Here is a 22,227-nt window from a genome sequence, read left to right on the forward strand (position 1 = left end):
GTTGCAGCTGCACACGATATTGGTTAGGCCACTTTTGGAATACTGCATTCAATTATAGTCTCCCTGATATAGGAAGGACGTTGTGAAACTTTAAAGAATTCAGAAAGTATTTACAATTATGTTGCTAGTGCTACAGAGCTAGAGCTATAGGGAGAGGCTAAATGAGCTGAGGATGTATTCCCTGGAGTGTCAGAGGTTGACTGGTTTATAGAGGTTTATAAAATCATGAGGGGCATGGATAGGGTAAATAGCCAAGGTCTTTACGCTAGAGGGGGAGTCTAAAAGTAGAGGGCACAAATTTAGGGTGAGAAGAGAAAGATATAAAAGGGACTTAAGGTGCAACTTTTTCACCCAGACGGTGGTGCGTGTATGGAATACACTGCCGAAGGAATTGGTGGAGGCTGATACAACTACAACATTTAAAAGGCACCTGAATGGGTATATGAATAGGAAAGGTTTAGAGGGATATGGGCCAAATGTGGCAAATGGGACTAGATTAATTTAGGATGTCTCCATGGTATTGATGATTTGGACTGAAGGTTGTGTTACCATGCTGCACTGCTCTATGACTCTATGACACCCTGGCTTCCTGATATCACCTGTGACTACCTCATGTAGCTTCTTGCTCATACTTTCTTCTGCACTTCTCTTTCAAGGTTTGAAGTAAAAGCTTGTATTATTACGTGAATTTTCCCCTTAATTGATTTTCCCATATTTCTGTTTGATGGTTCAACTCTGTATCTTCTGAATGTCTGTATGAGTAGTTCTTAAATATCAATGTTTTAAGGCTGTAAATGTTCACCACTTCTCCAGAATATATTGAAAGTCTCATCAGCGTTATTTTGTTATTAAACAAAGCTATCTAATGCTGCTGTCATATTGTATTGAGTTAAAAAGCCACACAGCACCAGGTTATAGTCCAACAGGTTCATTTGGAGGTACAAGCTTTCAGTGCACTGCTCCTTCGTCAGGTAGCTAGTGGGACAGGATCACAGGTAGTGAAAGGTCAAAGTGTCAGACAACTGATATGACATATTGAACAAACCTAGATTGCTATTAAGTCTTTAATCACTTAGAATGGGGTTTCAGGTTTTGATTCATTATTATGTAAACCCCAGTACTTCTTTCAAGTCACTTTCCTGAGATAACTGAAGGTTTTATAAAAAAGGTGACATCTCAGTATAGATAACACATGAAAGTTGAGAGAGTGAGACAGTGAGTCCTTTGTGGTAACTTCAACTGGTGTGTGAATTTAACTCATCTATTGGTACTACTATAGATTAAACCAATTGCCTAGTCAATGAAGCAAACGGTCGCCCTTGTAACTCTCCACATGACCCTCAATGCCAGCCTATTACAGTGTAATGGAGAAATGAGACTAATTAGAAAGTTCTTTCATGGAGCTGGCACATTAATGACCATATGTCCTCCTCTATGTTCTAAAGTGCTATCATATCCTTTAGACTTTTAAAACTAACCATGTCACTGATAAACACTGATAAACCTGTTTATCTTTTCTCCCACCTTTTCGAGAGTAGTTCGAATTTACATTGCATTGGTCCCTTATGGCTAACCAAGAAATTCTCCCACTCTCATGAAATATATTGGAAGGATTTACATGCTGGCAATTAACCTGTTGGCCATAGTAAGGAGATAGAATCCATGGCCAACAATTCCTGGTGTAATATTTGAACCTGCAATATTTGAGTTTCTTGTCCAGTGATGGGACAAAGATTGGGACACATCACTGTGTCACAAGTCTTCCTGTCACTTATTCATTACCATCTTTTATTTCATTTCTTTACTCCCCCTCCCCAGAATATGCTTTCCAGATTTAACTTTGGTTCTTAATTATGGTATCTCAATTCAAAAGCACTTATCACTGACAGTAGTATGCTATATTTAAGTATAATAGTTGCAAATTAACTGTTAATTGGACAGGATTCCTACATTAAACACTATGATAATATTCTACCACAGAGTTCAACTAATCATGTCAACTGTGTCAAGTATCAGAATGCAAATTACTTGTAAAACTGACAAGTGTTTCATTATTTTAAAGCCTTGTGAGAAACATATTTCATCTGTGCACTAAACGTAGTCAAATGTTTAAGAGCTTGACACATGCTACAAAAAGAAACAAGATGAAAGTGAGGACTGCAGGTGCCAGAGATTAGAGTTGAGAGTGTGGTGCTAGAAAAGCACAGCAGGTCAGGCAGCGTCCGAGGAGCAGGAAAACTAATGTCCAGGGCAAAAGCCCCTCACCAGGAATGAGTTTTCCTACTTCTAGGATGCTGCCTGACCTGCTGTGCTTTTCCAGCACCACACCCTCAACTAAAACAAACAAGCCCACCCAAAGTGCACTTAAAGTGCAGACTATCATTCTTTTGTGGTGAGAACACTGCAGTTATTGATTAGAAATTTAAACTTTGACATATTATTAAAATATGATAGTTACTCAGTAAAACTTGAACAGCTGTGGAAAATTAAGGAATGTTAATCAAAAACACTATGTAGACTCCAAACCATGACCAGTCACATTTCTGACATTGCTTTCTCAGCTGGATGCAATCACAAATAAGTACTCATATAATATCACCGCCTACAAGGTCCCCTCCAGGCCACTCACCATCCTGACTTGGAATTATGTTGTCTTACTTTTCTGTTGTTGGGTTAAAAACCTGGAATTTCCTCCCGAAGGAAATTGTGGGTCAACCAACAACACGTGGACAACAGTAGTTCAAGAAGGCAGATCAGTACCATTTTCTGAAGGGCAATCAGGGATAGGCAACAAAATGTTGGCCCAGCTAGCACTGTCTACATCCCACAAATGGATAAAAATGAGTAAGTTCTCATGAAATAATGATTAACTAACAGAATCAGGTATCAACAGAAATATTAAGTGTTTTGTAGATATACTGAAGGGGCATATTAAATCTAGCAATTGTAGTGTATTTGAACTTCCTGCAAACTGAACAAATTGCATGAAAGGCAGTGAAGGTTCAACAGCATGTCAAAATCTGACCTCATAAATTTGATAAATGAGCTGCATGAAACTTGTCAAGAACGTTATTACAGTTTGCCAGACCGTGGCATAATTATTATGGCAGGGCAGTCAACAACAAGGTACATTGAGGAATGTGGTTCTTGATCTCAAGGAATGGATGCCCATATTATATTTGGGAATCCTAAGTGCAATGCTACTCTTCCTAAGCTGAGTCCCATAAAAGTAATTTAATGCTTAATACTGGCAAACTCCATTCAATTACCCATCAAACTGAACAGGTCTGATCAAAGGTTAATAATTTCAAATGAGGAAAGTGAAGGCTAACGCATGGAAAGAGGTTTGATTAATAGACAGGAAAAAGAATGTTGGGACCTTGTAATTTATAATCAATCTTAATGTGCAAAGAAAGCAAGAGTAATGATTCTAAAAGTTAGGTGGGAAGATAAAATATGAGGGAGCATGCAAGAATTAGGCTAAGGGATGCACGCCTGCTAAGGGAATATACCTGGAATACAGCACATTGTTTTGGTCTGTGTACTTTTAAAAAAAAAATTCATGAGATGTAGGCATTGCTGGTTGGACTCTTGATTTGAAAGGCCATTTCAGAGGGCAGAAAAGAATCAGCCATATTGCTGATGGTTTGGAGTTACATGAGGGCCAGGCCAGGTAAGGAGATTTTCTTCCCTAAAGCACGTTGGTGAACTAGATGGATTTTTCCAACAATTAACAGTGATTACATATTTGTCAAATGGATGGTCTTTACTTCTGGATTTTTATTGACTTCAAATTTCACCATATGCCATGTCCCATGAGTATTAATCAGAATTCTAGATTGTTAGTCAGTGACAATCCTGCTACACTTCTGTCTTCCCAATCTAAGGAAGGTGCATTGTATGTTATCCAGTGAAGGTGCAGTAGATTGGTGCTTCAAAGGATAGAATTGTCTTAGGATGGAAGTCAAGTAACTTGATCCTATATTCTCTTGAATTTAGGTTGCTGTCAACCTGAAACATAAGCTTTGATTCTCCAGATTCTATCCAGATGTGGCCTCATTGAATCATACAAGATTCTTAAGAGAATTGATGATAAACGTTAGGGATTAAAATGTTGTTTGACAGAATTATATAGCTAGTACACACATCAAAAACTCTAACATGCTGTTGGACCTGTTTACTTATAAGTATGCTCAATCAAGTATTCATCCAATTACTTTTTGTTTAGCAACCATGTTCACTAACTTTGTTTGGTCTCAGGCATCTCTCAGACAGGCAGCTCTCAATGTCTCTTGTCATTCAAGATTCACAAATCATGTGATTCTTATCCTTCATTTTCCCAGGAACATGCTGAACCCAACTGGTCTTTAAAATATTCTCATATAGCAAGTGTGGATTTGCCCTTAAACAGCCACCCTCAATCTTTATTTCCAAGTTCTTGCTGAATAATATAGTAGTTAATCTTCCCCTAGCACTTTCACCTGAGTTTTCTGACAATAGACAATAGGTGCAGGAGTAGGCTATTCTGCCTTTCGAGCTAGCACCACCATTCATTATGATCATGGCTGATCATCCTCAATCAGTATCCTGTTGCTGCCTTATCCCCCCAACCCTTGATTCCACTATCCTTAAGAGCTCTATCCACTCTTTGTTGAAAGTATCCAGAGACTTGGCCTCCACAGCCTTCTGGGGCAGAGCAATCCACACACCCACCACTATCTGGGTAAAGAAGTTTCTCCTCAACTCTGTTCTAATGGCCTACCCCTTATTTTTAAACTGTGTCCTCTGGTTTGGGATTCATCCATCAGCAGAAAAATGCTTCCTGTCTCCAAAGTTTCCAATCCTTTAATAATCTTATACGTCTCAATCAGGTCCCCTCTCAGCCTTCTAAACTCAAGGGTATACAAGCTCAGTCGCTCCAATCTTTCAACGAAAGATAGTCCCGCCATTCCGGGAATTGACCTCGTGAACCTATGCTGCACTCTCTCAATAGCCAGAAGTCTTTCCTCAAATTTGGAGAGTAAAACTGCGCACAATATTCCAGATATGGTCTCACCAGGGCCCTGTACAGCTGCAGAAGAACCTCTTTGCATCTATACTCAATTCCTCTTGTTATGAAGGTCAGCATGTTATTAGCTTTCTTCACTGTCTGCTGTACCTGCATGCTTGCTGTCATTGACTGATGTACAAGAACACCTAGATCTCTTTGTACTGCCTCGTTACCTAGCTTGACTCCAACTAGGTAGTAATCTGCCTTCCTGTTCTTGCCACCAAAGTGGATAACCACACATTTATCCACATTAAACTGCATCTGCCATGCATCTGTCCACTCACCTAGCCTGACAAGGTCACCCTGTAATCTCCTAACATCCTCAATATCCTCACCCTGACACCCTGGGATTTTGATGTTATGGCCATTTCACAGACGTGGGTAGAGCAGGGACAGGAATGGTTGTTGCAGATTCTTGGATTAAGATGTTTCAATAAGAACAGAGATGACAGTAAAAGAGATGGGGGTGTGGCATTGTTAGTCAAGGACAGTATTACAGTTGCAGAAAGGGCGTTTCAGGACTCATCAACTGAGGTAGTATGGGCTGGGATTAGAAACAGGAAAGGGGAGGTCGCCTTGTTAGGCGTTTCTATAGGCCTCCCAATAGTTCCAGAGATTTAGAGGAAAGGATAGCTAAGATGATTCTCGATAGGAGCGAGAGTGACAGGGTAGTTGTTATGGAGGACTTACAATTTCCCAAATATTGACTGGGAATACTATAGTTCAAGTACTTTAGATTGGTCAGTTTTTGTCCATTTTGTGCAGGAGGGTTTTCTGGCACAGTATGTAGACAGGTCAACAAGAGGCGAGGCCACATTAGATTTGGTACTGGGTAATGAACCCGGCCAGGTGTTAGATTTGGAGGTAGGTGAGCACTTTGGTGATAGTGACTACAATTCAGTTATGTTTACTTTAGTGATAGAAAGGGATAGGTATACACCGGAGGGCAAGACCTCCAGCTGGGGGAAAGGCAATTACGATGCGATTAGACAAGATTTAGGATGCATAGGATAGGGGAGCAAACTGCAGGGGATGTTTGCTCAATTGAAATGGGCACAATTGAAATATAGAGCTTATCCAAGGAACATCTACTGCATGTCCTTGATAAGTATATACCTGTCAGGCAGGGAGGAAGTGGCCGAGTGAGGGAGCCATGGTTTACTAAAGAAGTTGAATCTCTTATCAAGAGGAAGAAGAAGGCTTATGTTTCGATGAGATGTGAAGGCTCAGATAGGGCGCTTGAGAGTTACAAGTTAGACAGGAAAGACCTAATGAGAGAGCTAAGATGAATGAGGAGTGACATGAGGAGTTATTGGCAGACAGCATCAGGGAAAACCTTTGTAGAGGCATATAAGGGACAAAAGAATGACTAGAGTAAGATTAGGACCAGTCAAGGACAGTAGTGGGAAGTTGTATGTGGAGTCAGAGGAGATAGGGGAAGCTCCACACACATCATCTATTGCATCTGCTGCACCTGATGTGGCCTCCTCTATATTGGGGAGACAGACCGCTTACTTGCAGAACGCTTCAGAGAACACCTCTGGGCCGCCCGGACCAACCAACCCAACCACCCCGTGGCTCAACACTTTAACTCTCCCTCCCACTCCACCGAGGACATGCAGGTCCTTGGACTCCTCCACCGGCAGAACATAACAACACGACGGCTGGAGGAGGATCGCCTCATCTTCCGCCTGGGAACCCTCCAACCACAAAGTATGAATTCAGATTTCTCCAGTTTCCTCATTTCCCCTCCCCCCACCTTGTCTCAGTCGGTTCCCTCAACTCAGCACCGCCCTCCTAACCTGCAATCTCCTTACTGACCTCTCCGCCCCCACCCCACTCCAGCCTATCACCCTCACCTTGACCTCCTTCCACGTATCCCACCTCCATCGCCCCTCCCCCAAGTCCCTCCTCCCTACCTTTTATCTTAGCCTGCTTGGCTACTCTCTCTCATTCCTGATGAAGGACTTATGCTCGAAATGTCGAATTCCCTATTCCTGAGATGCTGCCTGACCTGCTGTGCTTTAACCAGCAACACATTTTCAGCTGTGATCTCCAGTATCTGCAGACCTCATTTTTTACTCGAAGCTCTAAATGAACAGTTTTCATCAGTATTCACATTGGTAAAAGACAATGTTGTTGAGGATAATACTGAGAAACAAGCGACTAGACTGGTTGAGATTGAGGTTTACTAGGAGGAGATGTTAGAAATTCTGGAAAGTCTAAAAATAGATGAATCCCCTGAGCTGGATAGGATTTATCCTAGGATTCTCTGGGAAGCCAGGGAGAAGAATGCAGAAACTTTGGCTTTGATCTTTATGTCATCATTGTCTACAGGATTAGTACCAGAAGACTGGAGGATAATAAATGTTGTTCCCTTGTTCAAGAAGGGGAGTAGAGACAATCCTGGTAATTATAGACCAGTGAGCCTTATTTTGGTTGTCAGTAAAGTATTGGAAAAGATTATAAGAGGTAGGATTTATAACTATCTCAAAAGGAATAATTTGATTAGAGATAGTCAGCACGGTTTTGTGAAGAGTAAGTCTTGCCTCATAATTGTTATTGAGTTCTTTGAGAAGGTGACCAAACAGGTGGATGAAGGCAAAGCCATTGATGCCGTATAGATGGATTTCAGGAAGGCATTTGTTAAGATTCCCCATGATAGGCTACTACACAAAATACGGAGGCATGGGATTGAAGACGATTTAGCCATTTGGATCAGAAATTGGCTAGCTGAAAGAAGACAGAGGGTGGTAGTTAATGGGAAATATTCACCCTGGAGTTCAGATACTATTGGATACCACAAGGATCTGTTTTGGGTCCACTGCTGTTTTGTCATTTTTATAAACGACCTGGATGAGGGTATAAAAGGATGGGTTAGTAAATTTGCAAATGACACTAAGGGTGGTACAGTTGTGGATAGTGACAAAGGTTATAGGGGGACATAGATAAACTGCAGAGCTGGTGATTCACTTTGGAAGGAGTAACATGAATGCAGAGTATTGGGCGAATGGTAGGTTTCTTGGTAGTGTAGATGAACAGAGAGTTCTCGATGTTCATGTACATAGATCCCTCAAAGTTGCCACCTCAGTTGAGAGGGCTGTTAAGAAGGCTTATGGTGTGTTCGCTTTTATTAGTAGAGGCATCGAATTTTGGAACCATGAAGCCATTCTGCAGCTGTACAAAACTCTGCTGCGGCCATATTTGGAGTATTGCATACAGTTCTAGTCAACACATTATAGGAAGGATGTGGAATCTTTGGAAAGGGTTCAGAGAACATTTACTAGGATGATGCCTGGAATGGAGGGAAGGTCTTACAAGGAAAGGTTGAGGGACTTGAGGCTGTTTTCATTAGAGAGAAGAAAATTGAGAGGTGACTTAATTAAGACATATAAGATAATCAGAGTTAGATCAGGTGGGCAGTGAGAGCCTTTTTTCCTCCAATGGTGTTAGCTAGCACAAGGGGAAATAGCTTCAAACTGAGGGGTGATAGATATAGGACAGATATCAGAGATAGTTTAGAGTAGTAGGGGTGTGGACCGCACTGTCTGCAACAGTTGTAGACTCGCCAACTTTATCAACATTTAAATGGTTATTGGATAGGCATATGGATGAAAATGGAATAGTGTAGGTTAGATGGGCTTCAGATTGGTTTCTCGGAGCAACATTGAAGGCCGAAAGGTCTGTACTGTGCTGTAATGTTCTATGTTCTATTTTCGATTACTCATTTCCTTTTCAGAAGCAACGTAAGATGTATAGATTTGTGGTCTATGCACTTGAAATGCTTCCCTACTGAAACTTTGATCACCTAGCTGGGGTCATTCCCCAGTATCAGGTCTAGACTGGCCCATTCTCTAGTTGGACTATTTACATATTGTTTCAGAAAAACCATCCTATACGCACCTAACAAATTCCATCCAAGACCCTGGCACTAAGTGAGTCCCAGTAAAGGGATGGGTAGTAAAAATCACTCCACATAACAACCCTGTTGCTTTTACATTTTTCCAAACTTTATCCACATATCTGTTCCTTTATAACCAACTGGCTATTGGGAGGCCTGCAATGCAATCCCATCAAACTCATTGTACCCTTCTTATTCCTGAGGTCTTCCCAAATGGCATTGTCTGTTGGGCCCTTCTAAGTGCCCTTCCTCAGTACAGCTGTGATATTTTTATTTATCCCACACACCCCACCTTTTTTACATCAGTCTCTATCTCACTTGAAACATCTAAATCCCAGAACATTAAACTTCCAGTTTACAGAGAGCAAATCTCTATAATAGCTTCAGCATCATAATTACATGTGTTAATCCAAACTCTAAATCATCTGTCTTCCCTGTCATTCTCCTTGCATTAAAACAATTACACTTCAGACTGTCAGTCCTTCTGTGTTCAGTAACCTTTCCCTGTCTGTTCTTCCTCTTCATCTTACTGGCCTTAATCTCTGACACCTCCTCAATCATTTTACTTGCTAATCTACTGCTCTTGTTCCCTTCCACATGTCAAGTTAGTTTAAATGCATGCGAGTAGCATTAGCAAACCACCCTCCCAAGATATGAGTGCACCTCCAGTTTAGATGGAGCCCATCCTTCTTGTACAAGCCCCATCTATTCCAGAAGCCCCAGTGATCCACATTCCTGAACCTTCCTTCTGACATGTATGTAATTATATTATCTTCCTATTTCCAGGCTCACTGACACATGGCACAGGGAGTAATCTGAGATTACAACCACAGAGATTCTATTTTGCAACTTTCTACCAAACCGCCTTAACTCCCTTTGCAGGACTTCATCTCTCTTTTTGCCTATGTTGTTAGTATCTAAATGTACTACAACCTCGGCTGCTCACCCTCACCTTTCAGAATATCCTGTGCTCACTCAGAGACATCCTTGTCGCTGGCATTAGGGAGGCTCCACACAATTCTGGAGTTTTGCTTGTGGCCATCAAAACACCTATCTATGCGCCTGATTATACCCTCACTTTGAAGGAGTGATTGAGGCCCTAGAAGATTAGAAGACAACATGTAGAAAGGCAGGTTTAATGTATCCTCCTTTTACATGGGAAGAGGAGGGCTTTTAATGATGATTGAAGATTGGGCGAGGATGTTACTGAGGGAATGCTTCCTTGGTGTGAAAACAAATGGTGTTTTTATCCTTTGCTTCCACCTCAACAATGTCCGAGTCAATTTAAAACATCAGCTTTCACCATGTAATTCAATTTGATTTTACTTATTTATTGTCAACATGTACCTAAGTACAGTGAAAAGCTTTGTTTACGAGCAGGTAGGCAGATCATAATAAGCAATGACATACAGATTATGGGGTGAAACAAAAACTTGGATGATTTGTTACATCGCACAGGGCGTGTACTAGGCAAGATCAACATCAGCAAAATCAACATTATTTGAAATTAGAGAAAGTTAGTCTAATAATGCCCAGGAAGAAGTTGTTCCTGAACCTGCCTGTGCATGTGTTCAAGCTTCTGTATCTTCTGCCTGATGGAAGTGATCGTAAAAGAACATTACCGGAGTGCAATGGATCATTGATAATGTTGGCAGCCTTTCCACCACAATAAGCATATCAATAGAGACCATGGATGGGAGGTTGGCCTCCATGATGGTCTGGGCTGTGCACACAACCTTCTGTAGTTTCTTTGGATCCTGGGCAGAGTAATTGTGACACCAGCACCCAGACAGTATGGTTTTAATGGTCTTCTGTAAAGGTTGATGAGGGTCCTTCTGGACATGCCAGATTTCCTGAGCCACCTGAGGAAGCACAAACCTTGTTGTGTCTTCTTGACTGTTGCCACTATGTGAGTAGTCCAGGAACAGATTGTTAGTTATCATCACCCCAAAGAACTTGAGCCTCTCCACCCTTTCAACCTCAATTCCATTGATATTGATGGGGCGTGTCCTCCTTCTTTCTTTCTGAAGTCAGTGATCAGTTCCTTAGTTTTGCCGATGATGAGAGAGAAATTGTTCTCATTGCATAATGTTACAAAGCCCTCTATCTCCTTTCTGTATTCTGATTCGTCATTGTTTGATATCGATCCTACCACAGTGGTGTCTTTAGAAAACTTGTTGATGGCATTCGTTTTGAATTTGACAACACAGTTGTGGGTTTTCAGAGTGAGTACAGTAGGGGACTGAGGACATATCCTTGGGGGAACTTCAGTGTTGAGTGTTATTGTGGAGGAGATGCAGTTGTCTATCTTCACTAATTGCAGTCTGTGGGTCCGAAAGCTAAGGATCCAGTTGCAAAGGGAGGATCTGAGACCAAGGTCCTGGAGATTTGAGATCAATCTGGAGAGGATAATGACGTTGAAAGTAGTGCTGTAGTCAATGAACAGGAGACCGACATAGGTGTCCTTGTTGTTCAAATGCTCTAGGGATGAGTGCAGGGCTAGAGAAATGGTGTCCACTGTGGATTTGCTATATCTGTAGGCAAATTGTGAGGGACAGATGTAAGTTGGGAGACTGGAATTGGTGTGGACCATTACCAACCTGTCAAACCACTTTATGATTAAGGAGGTCAGAGGCACTGGGTGGTAATCATTGTGGCATATTGCATGTGCTTTCTTAGATACTGGGATGATGGTGATCATCTTGAAGAAGGTGGGGACTTCGGCTTGTAGAAGGGAGAGGTTGAGGATGTTGGTGAATATCTCCACTAGTTGGTCCGCACAGATCTAAATGTTCATCTGGGATTCCATCTGAACCCACCACTTTCTTTAGGTTGATTCCTGGTAAGACTGACCTGACCTCTGTAAAGGTGATAATGGGCACTCAGGGCAGGTGACAACACATGGTTGGTATTCTGCACAAGCTGAGCATAGAAAGCATTGAGTGTATCAGGGAGAGATGTATTTTTGTTTGCTATCTTTCTCTTTTTTATTTTATAACCCATAATGTTGTTTAGGCCTTGCTGCAGGCAGTAGGAGTCTGTCTTTTTTCTGGTTTGGGACTCTAACTTGGTCTGGTACTGTCTCTTGGCATCCCTGATGGCTTTGTGGAGGTCATGTCTGGATCTCCTGTATAGGTCTGGGTTGTCTGACTTAAATGCTACACATCTGGTATTCAGCAAGGAGTGGATTTCTTGGTTCATCCAAGGTTTCCATTTGGGGAATGCTGGATTGACTTCTTTCTACACCGTTATAACATGATGCCACTTCCCAACACCACCCTTCTCAATTCATTTCAGCATTCTAAAGGGACAGTTTTCTCTATGACATCCTGCTTCATAGTTCATTCACCCCCAACATCTTTCCTCCAACCTTTACTATCGCCTGTTGCAAGGGAAGTTGATTTGCACTCAGATGTCATCTTATCTCTTGCCTTCCCACTGAAATCATAACCCTGAACTTTTAGTAGCTTGCCATTTCTTGACACCACCTTCTGACCTAACTACCTTCAGTGTCCTCAATTGTTCCAATGCAGATCAATGGAAGTTCAATGAACAAAACCTCACCTTTGATCAGGTAGACAACTGACCAGGGACTCAACATTGTGTACAATAATTTCAGCTTATATTGTCCACACCTACTTATTCACCAGCTATTCATATTGATTCTGCTCATGCTCTTCATAATTGTTCCAGAACTCTCTTTTATTTCATGATTTGTCCAACTACAATACAATTCGCCTGACCCAACCTTGATTCTTGTGATTAAATCTCTCATTATTTGTTGTTTTCAGTACAATCTTTCCTTTTGTTCTTTTCTACTAACTTCTTTTCCTCTGCTTTTGAACTTATTTAAAATCTATTCTGTCTCTTACTTCACCAGTTCCATTTAAAGCTTACTGATGAGAAAGCAAAACATTTTCCCTCTCCATAGATATTTCCAGAGTACTTACAGCCTTTTATGATGTTGTTGTAAACCTGGTTGCTGTGCTTGTGTCAGTATCTTCACAGCCTGAGGGTGAAATTTGACATTTTCAGAGAGGAAAGTTAGCTGGCTCAGTAGTTTATTAACAACAAATGGGTATGAGCATTCATACTAACTTGAACATCAGATTGTAAATTCTGATTCAAATGGACAATTCTTCCCTCTCTATCTCTTCCAGTGTCTCAAATAATCAAAGTAATGCTTATAATCAAAAGTTGAAGATCATACATTTCATTTAAATTTGCAAGAGGGTATTCTTCCTAAACCATTAGTCTTTTCTTTATCTTAAAGATTTCTGCAATTGACAAACCTCTTTGCCTGCAAATCTAACCCTCAAGTAAATTCAGTACATGGAATTCGTGTGACATTTTACACAAAGCGAACATGGTCCATGTAACATTTGGTGACAAGTGTGAGTTGCGTGAAATTGTGAGGTCACCAGTATATATTGTGAGAGTGAAACATTTCAGGTTGTCAGGTGTATGTTAATTTTAACGAATATAGAGGGTCTTTTAAAGAAATAGGTTTAAGCTAAGAAATAACTTTGAATATTGTGGCTTGACCACAAAAGAAGCAGGAGGGGCATTTTGCAATAAGCTTATAGTTTGTAGGTCCACTTTTTGGACTATCAAAATAGTAAAGGATGATCTCAGAAGTCAGAAGGTTAGAAAAGAAAAGAGGAACTGGATAAAATAACAGGAAGACTGTAACAAACAAGGACAGCCAAATGAGACAGATTTAAAAGGAAAACAAGTGAGGTAATTAATAAGTATAATCGGCATAGGTTTGGTTGCAGGAATTACCAAATGAGGGAATAGAATGAAATAGGAGAAAGTGAGGACTGCAGATGCTGGAGATCAGAGCTGAAAATGTGTTGCTGGAAAAGCGCAGTAGGTCAGGCAGCATCCAAGGAACAGGAGAGTTGACTTCTCGGGCATGAGCCCTTCTTCAGGAATCTGAAGAAGATCCTGAAGAAAAGTATTAAAAAACTCTGTATTTTACTGTCGGGTGTGATTCTCCTCGTAGAGCCACCCATCTTTAAAGATGTTCGAATAAGTGTACTGCTTCGAATTCTTTGACTCGGACTGAAAATTTCTCAGATGTTGTAAAGGTTCTGAAAGAGATGTTGTTGAAGATTGTTTCTTCCAATCTTATGTTGCTGTACTGTCCTTGGTGGAAAAGGAGGAATCTATATCAGCATTCCAATGGGATCAGACATCTCATTCCTTGCATCAAACAAAGCAGAAATTGCTGGAGGAAGTCAACAGATCTCACAACATCTACGCAGAAAAAACAGAACTAATGCTTTAAGTCAAGTGACTCTTTTTCAGAACTGAATTACCATTTCCTGTTCCTGATAGCCTTAGTTGTTACGGTCTAACTGGCCAATATAATATGTACCTATTGTTGTTGATAAAACAAGTTCCTCCTCTTGTTAAGACTCACTGGTGCTTAAACTTTGACCACACTTAACCTGATAAGATATTGCACCCAATATTTCTTCAGCTATCTTTTGAAAATGAACGGACCTTGACCACCAACACAGTAGAGAACTTTTGAGGCTTATAGGTTTCACAGGGGGTAGCATGCATTATCAACCCTGATAATGTTACTTTGATTTTAATTTGATAAATGTCTGTCCTGGTTCTGTAAATTTTGATTTTGTTTTTGTTACAGTACCCCATAAGGATCTGTCTAAATTGATTAAAATTTTAATTTTTAAAAGTAAAAAGGATGATTGGTGACAGAACTTACAGCTGGTTATGGTTGATTCCACAAATATACCACAGGGGTCATCTTTGTTGACAAAAGTTCATTCTGATACATATGCTTTTTTATTTATAGTGTCATTAGTCCAAAGGTCATAATTATAATTGATTAATCAATGACTTTGACTTGCAGTCACAACAGAATGGCTGTTTCGGTAAATAAATTGAACTAACTCTAAAACCAAGTTGCTTGTTCCTTTGACGCTAATAAATTAGTAAATATCAAACTGCCAGACTGAGAAATTCAGGCTGAAGTATAATTTATTTACAAATAATTCGATTATGCAGAATAATGAAGATTTAACAAGAACTAATTGTGCAAATGTTATTTTTCCTCTACCTAGCCACATTAAGGACACAGGGGTTATGTCATCACAATTAAATTCTTTCAAGGATGGTGACTTTTGTGTCAAATGTCAGGTACACAAAGACAAAAAAAAGGCTGAGTATCAGAAATAATGATTGTGATAAAAAAAAGGCAACAGGAAAACCTTTGATAAAGAGTGAAAATGTAGTATACTAAACAGTGGGGCTGATTATGGACAACAAAACAAAAATGTCTTGTTGAATCTTGAGATATTGACTTTGCATCAGCCTTCGCAGAAACATTTAAAATTAATTTTGCAGAAGAGTGGAGAGCTTGCATTGAGTACATTTGGCAGTTAAGGGGGTTACAAATGTGCCAGTGTCACTCAAAGTTAGCAAGTCATTCTGTCCAGATAGTTCACTGTTAGAGACTTGTGTCGAGATATTGGGATCTCAGACCACAATTTTTTTAAATCCCCCTGGATATGGGAATAGTGGCATAGAATTGCAAATCCTGCAACATGGATCAAAACCGACTCCAAGTGATAACCTAGGCAACTGACCCAATTAGTTCACCAGTTGTGCCTGAGAAAGAAGACCATTTGGCTTGATTTTATGCACCCCAACTTTCTCCATCACTTCCCCACCCCACTACCATTTCTCACCCCCATCAGTGCATTTAATGATGGAATTTGCCACATAAAATAATATAAGTGGCCTTTTTACTGTCCTTTTGCCCATCCCCAAATTATGTTCTTTGTTATGGTGAATGAGGAGGGTATCAGGCAGCCCACTTTCCATTGGGTCAATTGAAACCCTTCATAGGCAATGTCTAATTACAGTCTCATTCTGCTTCCTCGCTTACTGTACATGAAGAAGTTGGAAGCAGAATGGATGCCTTCAGTGTTTTGTTTAGTTCTCCTTTACAAATGATCCTCTGTAACCATTGAGCAACTTCCATCTTGGAGGAAATCAGTCTCAAAAGTCTTATAACAAACTGCAATCTTTAAAACCCAATTGCGCCTGTCTATTACTTGCCTGTCTCTTTGCTTGAGTTGGCCAGACAGGACTTTCCAAATACCCACACTTATCAAGAATCATAGAAGCCCCATAACTCATCAAATCTGCACCAAACCTCCAAATATCATCCCGCCCAGATGCAAATCCGCACCTTATCCCTGTAACCCTGCATTTATCATGGCTAGTCCACTTAACTTGCACATGCCTGGACACTATAATTCAGCATGGCCAATCCATCTAACCTGGACACCTTTGGACTTTTGGAAGAAACTGGAGCACCCAGCAGAAAGTCATGTACACACAGGGAGAACATGCAAACTCCACACAAAATCAGTTACCCAAGACTAGAACCAAACCTGGGTCTCTAGAGCTGTGAGTCAGCAGTTGTAAACATTGTGCCAGCATGCCACCCTTCAAGACTTACATGATATTTCATTCCTGGAGCACTTCTCATGGTACCATCAGCAGCCACTGTATGATCCTAGTGCTATGCATCCCACCAAGATGCTGAACCAGATTCTATTCTTGATAGGTGCAGAAATCCTACTGTGAAGCAATTAAGGCTGACATGATTGAATTCTTTAGTAAAGCAACAGAAAAAGTTCACTGATATATGTATATATGAACTTTCAACTGGCATTTCATAAAGTACCACGTAATGGACTTCAGAAAAGAAAGATATTGAACTTAGTACAGTACTTGGAACTCAGCTGAGAGAAAGGAGGCAGAGAGCAGTAACAAATTCATGTTTTCTGACTGAACAAAATTATTCAATAAGGGCCTTCAGGTATGAGTGTTAGCAAATTTTATATTTTCTTAAATGTATTTTTGGATCATTGGGACAGCTTCTAGGATAGGTGGGACCTATACACGCTGGATGGGTTGCACCTAAACCAGAATGGGTCCAAAATCCTTGCTGGGAGATTGGCTTATGCTTTTTAGGAGGTTTTAAATTGATTTGGCTAGTGGATGGGGCATGGAGCAAATGTAATGTCTTGAACAAATTCCAATTAGATGTAGAAGGAATTCCAGCATGGTCCAGTAGATGGAGATGACATGGGTAAGATATGACACACAGTTGGAAAGCTAAATTGTATCTATTTTAATGCAAAGGGCTTGACTGATAAGGTTGATCAGCGTGTGGGAATATGATATTATGGCATGAGACATGGTTTAAGGAAGGATAGGACTGGCTGTTCAACATTCCACAGTATAGAAATTTCAGATGAGATGAGGATGCCAGGGATGGGATGGGGAGAGTAAAAGAAGTGGGGGCATTGCATCATTGGTAAAGGAAACCTTCAATGGAATAATGAAGAATGATGTCATAGAAGGATCTTCAAAAAGGGCTTCTGGGTAGAATTTAGAAATAAAGAAGGCTGATTGCTGGGATTATACTACAGACCTCCCAACAGTCAGAGGGAGACAGAGGAGCAAGCATTGAAGGCAAATCATAGAAAAGTGTGAAAGAAACAGGGACGTTGTTGTAATGGACCTCAACTTGCCTAACATTAACTGAGGTTGCCTGAATATCAAAGAATCAGACTGGTAAAATGCTTAAAGTGCATCCAGGAGAGTTTTTTATGTCGGTATGTAGGTGGTCTCACTGGAGATGGGGCAGTGCTGAGGCATGAAGCCAGTCAATAGTTTGAAGTATCACTGCACAAGTGTTTTGAAGACAGTGACCATAACTCTAAGTTTCAAAGGCATTATGGAAACGGATATGAATAGTGCAGAAATTTAGTGTCTAAGTTAAGAGGAAAGACTGATTTGAATGTAATTCTATTTTTGGAAACTGGGAGTCTTTTCAATGTAATATCGTGAGGACTCAGGGCTAGTGTGTCTTTCTATAAGTGAAGGGCAAAGGCAGTGAGTCCAAGTAACCCTGAATATCAAAGGATATCATGAGTTTGATAAAGAAAAGAAGAAAGCATATGCCCAGCCCTTCAAACGTATAAAGAGAGTAGGGGATTGCTTAAAAAGGAAATTAGGAGGGCAAAGAGAGGCCATAAAGTATCTTTGATAGATGGGATCAAAAAAAATTCCAATGCTTTTAATAAGTCTATTAAGAATAAGCAGATTACCAGGGGCAACTGTGCATGGAGCCAGTGGATATGAGTGAAATATTAAATAACTACTTCTCATCTCATTCAGAGAAAGACATTGTAGCTAGAGATTTCAGTTGGGGCGATGAGGTTCTAGAGCAAATTAAGTTAAAGAGGAGCTAGTTGATATGTTATTGTGCATATAGGTGCACAAATCCCTAGAATCTGTAGTCCTCACTTTTTCATAGTAGGCTATAGACTAAGTAAAGGTAAATAGGATTAGTGTGGTTTGGTGTTTGCTGATCACAATAGACATGATGGAGCAAATGACCAATTTCTAAGCTGTACAACTCTATCTAAACTCTGGATTAGGATATAATGAGTACAGTTTGCAGGTTATACAAAACTTGACATTGTAGTTATTTGTAGACAGAATAATAGCAGGCTTCAGGACACTGATGAAAAGGTAAGTAAAACTCATTGGGTATAACTGGCAAAGAGATAACCTTTAGGAGAAACAGCATGCAGAGGCAGTACAATGCCAACTGTTTTGTTATAAATGGGGTGAAGAGAAAGGAAAGTTGATAATGTACTTAAGAACACATTCAGGATGAAAATCATGCAAATAGAGGTACAGAAATTAAAAAAAACAACAGGATAAATTGGCAACTTGCATGTTGCAAGTTTCTATGATTTCTTTTTCACGACACATGCTAATTATTTCCCACTTGATAAATGTGAACTTGACTGAAGGTGAGGAGGTAATTTTGAGGCTATGTGATGGCATAAAATAGGTGATAGGTAACAAAATCAGCAGGAAGATACATCTCTTATTGCTATCAATTCTATTGGACATGAGCGGGGAGAGGAATGGCAGGAAAAGTGGTGACAGGAATACAATTAATTGCCAATTCATTATTACCTCTTTTACACAAATTCAATACCTACTGCAGGGTGCTTCGTATGTCAGGAGGAAAGCTGGATGGGACTCAGCCAGGGTGACAGTTGTTTAATCAAAGTCGCTATTTTATGTAGTAATTCAGTGAGTTGATCATCATTCGGCTTTTATATTTGGGTATTAATAATTATCATATAGAAGAATTTGCAAAATGAAAAAATTAAAAACTCCAAAGGAAAAGTGAATGATCCATAACTAAGTAAAGAGGTTAAGCATAGTGTTAGCTTGAAAAAAGAAGTCTATAGTACTGCCAAGAACAGCAATAAGCCTGAGGATTGTGAGAGTTTTACAAATATCAGTGCTGGATTATCAGAATTGGTAATGAGGGAGAAAATACATTGCCAGAAATATTCAAAATAAATTGTCAGACCTCTTACAAGGACATTAAAAAAGATGAGAAGTGAAATTAAACATGAATCTGGTGAAGGCTGAAACAGGAAAATGCAAAAGAGAACAGGGAAATTATAGAACTGTTTATTAAATATTTTACATCCATCTTCACAGTAAAAGACAAAGTGAAAGATAAGAAGTAGTGAGGAACCAAGAATTTAATGAACAAGAGGAACTAAAGTAACTAATATAAGCAATGAATAACTTTTGGAGAATTAATGGGATTCCTGAAAGTGAAGCTAAAATTTACAACATGAACAGAAAAACTGTAATGACAGTGAACACACCAGATAGAATCAGCCAAAATTCCCTGGATTCTGGAATAATCCTAGTGGATTTAAAGGTAGCAAGTTTGATTTGATCTTGGAATTCTAAGTCAAGAATGATACATGCATATTACAATACCACTGTGTAATATTTCAGGCTGTGGGTGCCTGCATAGTGGTATATTGTCCATAAGGCTGCTTTCTCCTTATCATTACGTAAGATTGTTCAACTCCATATATACTGCAACACTCCTTTATAACAAAATCATAGATTCCCTACAATGCAAAGAGATGGTACTCAGTCCATTGAACTTCCACCAACCGTCCAAAGAACATCAATTCCACTCCCCGCACCCCCATTCCTATATCTCACATTTCCCATGGCTAACCCATCTAGCCTGCACAATCCTGGACACAAGCATGGGAGGCAACTGGAGCACCTTGAGGAAACCCATGCAAACACAGGGAGAACATGAAAACTCCACACAGACCATCACCCAAGATGGAATTGAACCTGGGTTCCTGGCATTATGAGGCACCAGTGCATTTGCATCTTTGTGTAGTAGGTTCTCAAATGCGGCTCTCTAGTGTAATGTCCAAAACTTTACATCTTCAAATGCTCATTCTAAATGATGTCTCCTCTGATACTAATATCATACTAATATGTTCAGCTACATCATGATTTATTCTACTCTAATTATACCACAACTGAAATATATGGAATTAAGAATCTATTGGTGACCATGGAACTATTGTCAATTGCTGGTAAACTGATCTGGTTCGCTAATATTCTTCAGGGAAGGGAATCTGCCACCCTCACCTGGTCTGGCTGAAATGTGACTCCAGAACCACAGCAATATTTTTGACTCTCAACTGTCTTGTGAAATTGCCGAGCAAGCCTTTTGATTGTATCAACTGTTATGAACTCTGAATAAAGAATTGAAATCAGACAGACCACCTGGCATCCAAAATTAGGAGAACTGTCAAACAGACTACTCATGCAACAGTCTGATGTAGTCATACCCACTGAATCACACCCTACAGACAAGTCCTGGACATCACTGTCACCATCCCTGGATATGTCCTGTCCCAGGGGCAGACAAATCCAGAACAGACGTTGTCAGTGTGGTATACAGTTGGGAGGAAGTTACCCTGGGAATCCGCAACATTAACTCTGGACCCAATGAAGTCTCTTGGTAGCAGGTTAACATTGACAAGAAAGCCTCCTGCTGGTTACCACGTACTGTCCTTCGTTAGCTCAGGAATCAGTACTACACCATGCTAAACAACACTTCGAGGCAGCAATGGGAGAGTTGTAAGTATGAAAATTGTACTTTGGATAGGGATTTTAATGTCCACCACCAAGAATGGCTCAGCAGCAGCACTACCAATTGAGCTGTTCAAGTCCTAAAGGAAATAACTGCTAGATTAGGTCTATGGTAGATAGTGAGGGAAACAACAAGATGGAAAAAACATACTTGACCTCATCCTATCAATCTACTGGCTGCTGATGCATTTGTCTATTGCAGCATTTGTGAGAGTAACTACTGCACTGTTTTTGTGAAGCTTAAGTCCCAACTTCACAATGAGAATAACCTCTACCATGCTCCGTGGCACTATTGCTGTGCTAAATAGGGCAGTATAAATGTGACCAAATGTGACCTAATAGGACTATGCTAAATGGAACAGAATTCAAACAATCTAGTAATTCAAGACTAAGCATCCATAAGGCATTATGGACCATCAACAGAATTGTACTCCAACACAATCATAGTTCGGCATATCCCCCATTTCACCATTACCATAAAGGAAAATGATCAATCCTGGTTCAATGGAGAGTTAAGGAAGGTATAACAGGACCAGCACCAGACATACCTGAAAATGAGGAGTCAACTTGTGAAACTGCCAAACAGGACTATTGGATGGCAAATGGCATAAGCAGAAAGTGATAGCCAGAGCTAGGTGATCCAAACCAATGGTCTGCCATCTTCCTGCATACAGTTATGAATGGTGAGAGGGAATTGAACAACTCATGAAGGAGGAAGGTTCACAAATATCTTCATCGTCAGAGCCAACACAACAGTCCAAAAGATAAGACTGAAATATTAGCAGCAATTTTCAGCCAGAATTGATGACTGCCTCTCCAATGGTCTCCATTATTACAAATATCAGTGCTCAGCCAATTTGATCCAGTCCACGTGATATCAAGGAATGGTTCAAGGCAGTGGATAGTGCTGATGTTCTGGGCACTGACAACATTCTGACAACATTATTGAAGACTTGTACTGAAGAACTTGCTGCTCCCCAAGTTCCAGTGCAATTACAACAATAGCATCAATCTGACAATGTGGAAAATTGCCCTGATATTTCCTGTGCATAAAAACAGAACAAATTAAACCCAACCAGTTACTGCTCATTAGTCTATTCTCAATCATCAGTAAGGTGATGGAAAATGTCATCAATAGTGCTATCAAGTAGAATCTGCTCAGCAATAACCTGTTCAGTGAGGCACAGTTTGGGTTCCGCCAGAACCATTCAGT

Source organism: Hemiscyllium ocellatum, chromosome 6 (assembly GCF_020745735.1).
Source record: "Hemiscyllium ocellatum isolate sHemOce1 chromosome 6, sHemOce1.pat.X.cur, whole genome shotgun sequence".
In the NCBI taxonomy this organism is placed as follows: Eukaryota; Metazoa; Chordata; class Chondrichthyes; order Orectolobiformes; family Hemiscylliidae; genus Hemiscyllium; species Hemiscyllium ocellatum.